Source organism: Bidens hawaiensis, unplaced genomic scaffold (assembly GCF_021521415.1).
Source record: "Bidens hawaiensis isolate Kalapana, Puna unplaced genomic scaffold, B.hawaiensis_p1.1 tig00014406_1, whole genome shotgun sequence".
Classification (NCBI taxonomy): domain Eukaryota; kingdom Viridiplantae; phylum Streptophyta; class Magnoliopsida; order Asterales; family Asteraceae; genus Bidens; species Bidens hawaiensis.
The window spans coordinates 211,814-219,282 of record NW_027492248.1 but is presented as its reverse complement, the minus strand read 5'-3'; the positions used below and the strand labels follow the sequence as shown (position 1 = coordinate 219,282).

The 7,469-nt window shown below is 35.8% G+C and overlaps 1 pseudogene across 1 annotated transcript; it reads left to right on the top strand.

The window, feature by feature from the left end:
- Positions 1–3,018: 3,018 nt before the first annotated feature.
- Positions 3,019–5,596, top strand: LOC143546639 (beta-amyrin 28-monooxygenase CYP716A378-like; annotated as a pseudogene). Its single transcript, XR_013137623.1, has 4 exons — positions 3,019–3,585; positions 4,383–4,838; positions 4,915–5,102; positions 5,213–5,596. The product of XR_013137623.1 is annotated as a beta-amyrin 28-monooxygenase CYP716A378-like (transcript).
- Positions 5,597–7,469: the final 1,873 nt, after the last annotated feature.

Genomic DNA, 7,469 nt, shown 5'->3' with positions numbered 1-7,469 from the left:
GAACCAATCTATGAGTCAAAATAATTTCGGTCTTTTTGATATTATTTAGCATAATGTGTTTATGAAAGTTTTAGTTCAAATTAAAATATAAAAAAATAGCTGGTATGATCTTACTTAAAACCCAAAAAACTGTTTTTTTTATATAAACCACAACTAAATTTGTGAATTTTGTTGATAAGTATGGAAACAATATAAATTGAGTAAACCAAATATAATTATAAAATAATGGAGAAATATCTTTGCGCCTCTAATTAACATAAACTGATTCGTGTACACATCTTAATTAAAACCCATATTTGGAGCCCCTTGCTCGTTAGTGCACCATCGCCAAACCGTCCTAATTACTAATAATTCAGCATAAGGTTATGACTTATGAGTTGGGTTCAAATAAGAAGTTTGATTTTCCTAAGAAGGCTAAGAAGGAGGGTATTTTAGTCTACTACCTTAATATTGAAAACTCACTTACTTTAATTTCCAAAACCCACTTAATTAATCTTAAAAAAGCACTTAATTTTCACTCATCTCCTAAAACCACCACCGCCCACAGCCACCACCTTGCCGGATAAGTCTTCGGAAATTTCGCCAGAAAGTCACCGGTAAACAATCCCCAGAAAATTTCACCGAAAAATCGCCGAAAATTTTACCGAAAATTCGCCGAAAAACGATTAAGATCAACCAAAAATGGCCATTGGAAAAAACACAATGCAAAACACTATGAAAAAAACACTATGAAAATAAAAACACAATGAAAATCACAATTAAATAACACAATATAAAAAACACAATGCAAAAGACACTATGAAAAAATAAAGACAAAATGGCAAAAGACGTCCTTTATGTTTGCACGGTTTTTCAATAGTCGTCCTTTGGCAGAAAACGTATTTTATGTTTCAAATTTATTTCATGTTATGACCTTTGACACTAACCCAGTTATTTTTTCTCGTTAAACCTGACATGTGCAAGGCACATGAGGGTAGTATTGTAATTTTACAAATTATTAAAAGATAAATATATTTTTGATACTTCAACTAAAAATAAAAATATTTCAAAACTCTCTCTTTCTTCTTAATCTCACTCCCTCTCTCCCCCCGTCACTCTCTCTCACCCACTTTGAAGACCATCACCGTCTCCACCTTATAACTTCCGGCTGTCGGTTGCGGCCACCACCACTCATCACTTCCAAACAACAATCGGAATCCAGGGTTTGCTGATGAAACTGATGTCCCTAACAACCAAGGAGGAAGCTCTATAAACATTCCGGTGGCATCAAAATGAATATTTCGCTTCAAAATTAATTCTCCATAGGATAGGGCTTTTGTTCATAATCCAAAGCCACTTAGATTTATGTTTTACTTACCTTGAATTGGTTCCAATTGATACCGATAAAGCTTCGCCGGAGTTCGCGTGGCGTTTTTCCGGCGGGCACAACGGCGCAGAGATGGTGGTGGTAGTTCAGTGGTGTTTGTGGTTTGATGATTGCTAGACTGTTTAATAGTGGTGATAAATTGCAGAAAAGAAAAGAGAGAGAGAGAGAGACGGTGGAGTTCAAGATCTGGTTGAATTGCGACGACAAGGAGGTCAAGATCTGGTTGGATCTTTGCCACCGAGACAACAAGGAAGTCAGGTTGCAGGTATTGGGTAGTGGGTGGAGACGCGGTAGTTGGGGGTGGCTATGGCAAAGGTAGGTGATGGTGGTGAGGTGGGTGGCAGGAGAGGGAAAAGGAGAGAGAGAGATGTATATATATATGTCTTTTATTTTTAGTTTTAATTAGTAAGTAATTATATTTATAAATTTACAAATATACTCCCATGTGCCTTGCACATGTTCAGATTTAACAAGAAAAAATAACTGTGTTAGTGTCAAAGGACGTAACATGAAATGAATTTGAAACATAAAATACGTTTTCTGTCATTATGTTTGCCAAATGACGACTATTGAAAAACCGTGCAAACATAAAGGACGTCTTTTGTCATTTTGTCAAAAATAAAACACAATTTTGTAAAACACAATTGTTTCGGTCAAAAATTAACAACTAACTTTTGATCAAATTAGTGCGTGAGGCTAGGTGCTAAATGGTAAATAGATCGGACACAAAGATATGATCACGAGGGAAAAAACCCTTGATTATAATAGTCTTCGTTTCGGTCAAGAGTTTGCAACTTAATCCTTAGTCGAATTTGCTTCGGTTAAGGATTATGAACGTAACTTTTGGTCGAATTAACGCTTGATTATTATGATCACCGGCACAAAAAACCTTGGACGGTGAAAACTATCACCGTCAAGTTTATTAATATCGAAAACAAGTGGTTACAAGGGTTGGAGCTGATTGAATATCGAAAGCTAAGTGTTACAGTGATTGCTAGTAGCTAAGTAGTGAAAGAGTGTGTGTGACCTATGATATTATCAGCTCAATATATAATAAAAGATTACAACTGTTATCCCGAAAAATCCGGAAACCCTAGACTATTTCTTCAACAAGCCGTTAGCTTCCACATTTGTCGGTTGACGAAGTTCAAGTTATATTCCGTTGCAATCCACGTTCTCATAAACATATTTAACACATGCTCTTATATGCAAAACAATTAGATAATATAAGACAATTGAATTAGTCAACGTACCTTCCTCTGAATAACCGCTTGAGTCAATATCCTTAAGTTAAGCTCAATTCCGAGGATAATTTTGATACAACACAATTTGTAAAAAACACACGAATTTATTTTTTATTTTTATATAGTAATATGGTACTCATATAAAAGATAAAAAAAAATACTCGTTATTAAGGTGGAATTGTTTTAAAAAAATGGCGTATTAAAAAGTTATGGACGTTTTACAATTATGGAGGAATTTGACATGTGCCTTGCATGTGGAGAAAGTGCAACCACGCCTCATATAATGTTCTATATGAAACTGAGAAACTCTCACACGTGTGTGAAATGTGAAACTACACAGCATGCATGATGTTAGACTGAACAGATTTTTATTGAAATATTATCATTCAAAATCTAAATTATAATATTCTATTCGCTTCTATTATATATACAAGTATCCAAATGACTTAAGAGTGAATAGAAGTTAGAAGTACACACAACCACAAAAATGATTCAAATCATAACTTCAGTTCTCCTCTTCATTATTTCCTGCATTTTATGGAATGTTTACAGAAACCAAAAATCTGTAATCAATCTTCCACCAGGAAGCTTTGGGTGGCCATTCATTGGAGAAACTCTAGCATTTCTAAGAGAAAATTGGGATGGAGTTCCAGAGAGATTCATTCAAGAACGTATCGATAAACACGGAAGCTCTTCCGTGTTTAAGACATCCTTACTTGGAGACCGAATGGCCGTGTTGTGTGGTCCTGCTGGTAACAAGTTCCTGTTTGGTAACGAGAACAAGTTGGTTGCCGTGTGGTGGCCGTATCCGGTTAGAAAGCTTTTTGGCAGGTGTTTGCTTACGATTCGAGGCGATGAAGCCAAGTGGATGAGGAAGATGTTGTTATCGTATCTTGGTCCTGATGCTTTTGTCGCATGCTATGCTGCCACAATGGATGTCGTCACCCAGACGCCATATCGAAGTTCATTGGCGAGGTAATTTGGTAGTGTAATAGGTGTCTTTCCCTTTGAAGGTCGGATGGATTTAGAAGTAGAAGCACAGCGCTGTCATCAATCAGATCACTGCACACACTTTTAAAACTTGATTACTATTCTATAAAATTGTTTCTTTTTAAATATAATAACAATAACAATAATAATAATAATAATAACCCTTTTACTTAAGGCCAAATTTTTTTCTTGCATTCGTCTCAAAAAAATTTAACGATTATCGGGGACGGCTCTGGCCATGTGTTCCTATAAGAGTTGAATCAATCAGACTCCTAACTTCAAAGATAATTTGGCAGTATGTGTCAAATTTAGAACTTTGTGAATGGGTTAATCTTGATTTCACATGTGAAATGGGTTCACAGTTTTGGAAAGAAGTCGTAGATAAGTAATTAAGAATCTATTTATGTTTATCGAGTTGTTGAGAGTATTAGTATTTAGCTTGTTTAGAGATAGGATTATCTTGTTTGCAGCTATTTGTTTAAATGGCTTGAATAATAGGTGGTGTAGATCAGAGTCAAGTATAAATATTAAATACTAGTTTGATAAATAGAGTGAACATTTGTGATATGGTGTTGTATGCATTTCGATTTTATCATAATAAAGAAAAGAGTCGAAAAATGTTGTTCAAAATCGGGTGTTTATGTGTCTGATTCCAACACTATTATAACTTAACGCCTTTGTATAATGCTTTATTCCTTTAGTACTATAGTAAAAGTTACAGTTTTATCACTATAATTTTTATATTTCCACACTGCATTATCTTTGGATTTGCATGTATGAAGGCAAGCTAACAGTGAACGTATACCAAACAGTTAAGTTATATGCCTTTGAGCTTGCATGTTGTTTATTTATGAGCCTGGAGGAGCCAAACCACATTGCAAAACTTGGTTCTTTGTTCAGCATTTTCTTGAAAGGCATCATCGAGCTGCCTATCAACTTCCCAGGTACACGATTTTATAGTTCGAATAAAGCAGCAACAGCTATCAGGGCCGAACTAATGACGATCATCAAAGCAAGAATGTTAGAACTTGAAGAAGGAAAGACATCGTCTTCACAAGACTTTTTATCGCATTTGCTTACTTCATCGGACGAAAATGGCAGGCATTTCTCTGAGAAAGAGATTGCAAACAACATCTTGTTACTGCTCTTTGCTGGTCATGACACCTCCGCTGTTTCGATCACTTTGCTCATGAGGTGTCTTGGTGAACGCCCTGATGTTTATGACAAGGTATTGAAAGGTTAGTTATTCACTTTGTTCCTTGTGCGCTACTTGATCGCGTTATATGTTTATGAAGAGTGTAACATATTTTCCAGAGCAATTAGAGATTTCCAAGGCAAAAGAGGCAGGGGAATTGCTGAAATGGGAGGACATACAAAAGATGAAATACTCTTGGAATGTCGTATCGGAAGTCATGAGACGAACTCCACCCATTTTTGGAGCCTATAGAGAGGCCCTAGTAGATATCGAGTATGCGGGCTATACTATCCCCAAAGGATGGAAGGTAACAAACTTATACATTTAGTTAGTAAAGGTTACTTGTTTCAGATGAAAATATATACATATAAAAACATATAAGAGAGAAATGTGTTTATGTTTTCATGTTGCATCCAGATACACTGGAGTGCTTCATCGACACACGCACACAAGGATAACTTTGAGGATCCAACACGGTTTGATCCATCAAGGTTTGATGGTTCAGGGCCAACACCGTTCACATATGTGCCATTCGGAGGGGGTCCTAGGATGTGCTTAGGTAAAGAATTTGCCCGACTGGAAGTACTTGCATTCCTTCACAACATTGTAACCAATTTCAAATGGGACCTGTTGATATCTGATGAGAAATTCATATACGATCCCATGCCTACCCCGACAAAAGGGCTTCCGATTCGTATCCATCCTCATCAACTTTGATTACTCTTAACATAATGAAATTGATGAAGGTAGAACATTGTAATGAATCTCCATAAGTCCTACATTATATTCGTTACAATGGAAACTGTTGAGTAATAAGAGATGATCTCATAGGTACATATTTATCATCTAGATCTCATGAGAATAATGGGATCTAGCCTTACACATATTGACCTTTACATGAGCTAGTTATATGGATACAAACCTCGTATAAGCATCACTTCTATAACGAGTTTAAAAGTATTTCATTTGAAAGGTTCACTTTTCTATAAACATTAGTCCGTGTCACCGTGTGTGGTTATGAAATAACTGTGCATAAAAGCATGAAAACTGTTTTACACTGACCGTATAAGAGATTATGTGGTCCGTGTGATCTGTCTTGCAGACACGCTTTTGCCTGTGTGATATGCTGTGCTGACACGCTTTTGCTTGGTTTTGATTTATAATATAACCTAACAATTTTGTTATATAACTATTTGAACACTTCTAAAACGTCATATAAACCACTTTGGCTCCTTTTAGTACCTTTTGAGGTTTAACACCATAAGACCGTGTGTTATGAAGGGCATTCACTAACCGCCACGTTATTGCCATGTAGGGATGGGGGGCATTCACTACCTGTCGCGTAATGTTTAACTAAAAACACAATTATATTTAAACGTTTTTAAATCAAAATGAGAGAAGGCGTATTGTGATTGGTTGAATTTGTAGCTGACCCTACATTTGGAGTCCCTTGCTTGTTATTGCACTATCGCCCGATGCCCCCCCCCCATTTCCTTGCGAACTTGCTACACTTCGAAGATAACACACTTTCTCACCAGGGCCGGCTTAACGAACGTGGAGGCCTAAATCGAAATAAAATTTTGTGGAATTTTCATAACAAATGAAAATTATATTACCTTTTTTGTGTTTTTAACCGATATCTATACATATTGCAAAAGTGTCTGATTTGAAGTTAAGATCTAAGAATTACCATACAAATAATTGTTAAGTGAAACCTAAATTACAAGAAAGCAAACAACCCTTCATTTTATCACTCAGAAAATATAAGATCAATGAACCAAGTCACATAACTTAAAAGACCTAAACTAGAAAAGGCTCTATCAAATATGGGTTCAAGGCGTCCAACAACAGCAGAAACCCGTTTCACCAAAACCACCCGGAAGGTACAAACACGAACCATTGGTCGAACCACGAGGGGTGCCCCTATTCTGTACAAAACCCGTCACTTAACCCCATTTTGCACACTACATTCGTGCAAAATTTTCTCCCGTCCCATCTAGCCTCCGAACCTGTCAATGACAAATTTGCAAACATTAGTTTGAAATAACAGTATATGTTTCATCTGTTAGACAAAATGTGTTCAAAATTAAATGAATTTCAAGCAAAATACCTTTAGCTACTAACGCAAATATGGCCAAGAGAACGAGAAGAACAGTGAAGAACTTCATTTCTTTCTTTTTTTTTCTTCTGTTTATGTTGATGAAATTTGTTTGTATAGAGTATAGACGTGTCTCTGTAACACTTTCCAAAATTTGAAATGTCACTACTTTTATAACGACACTAAATTAAATGCATACTGCAAGATGGGAAGTATAATTTAATGTCATATTTTCTTGTGTATGACATTAACTTAAAAATAAAATGAAGCTGCAGCGAAATGCAAAACACGTCAACGTAATCAAAGTAAGCCTTGTTGATTACAAAAAAACAGTGTGCTTTACAAGGTGAACTTGGTGACTTCATATCCGATCCATCGACTAATTTAAGGCAACTCAATTGAACACATTGACTAATTTAAGGTGATTTATTATAACTAGTTTACTAACTTAAGGTGACTCAAATTCACTCATTGTTTGAACAGTTGATAATCATTGCCACTTCTAACCGCAACAAATGATAACGAAAATAAAGGTTGTTGATGACAGTCATAATTATACCATCTTTTGGCAAAATA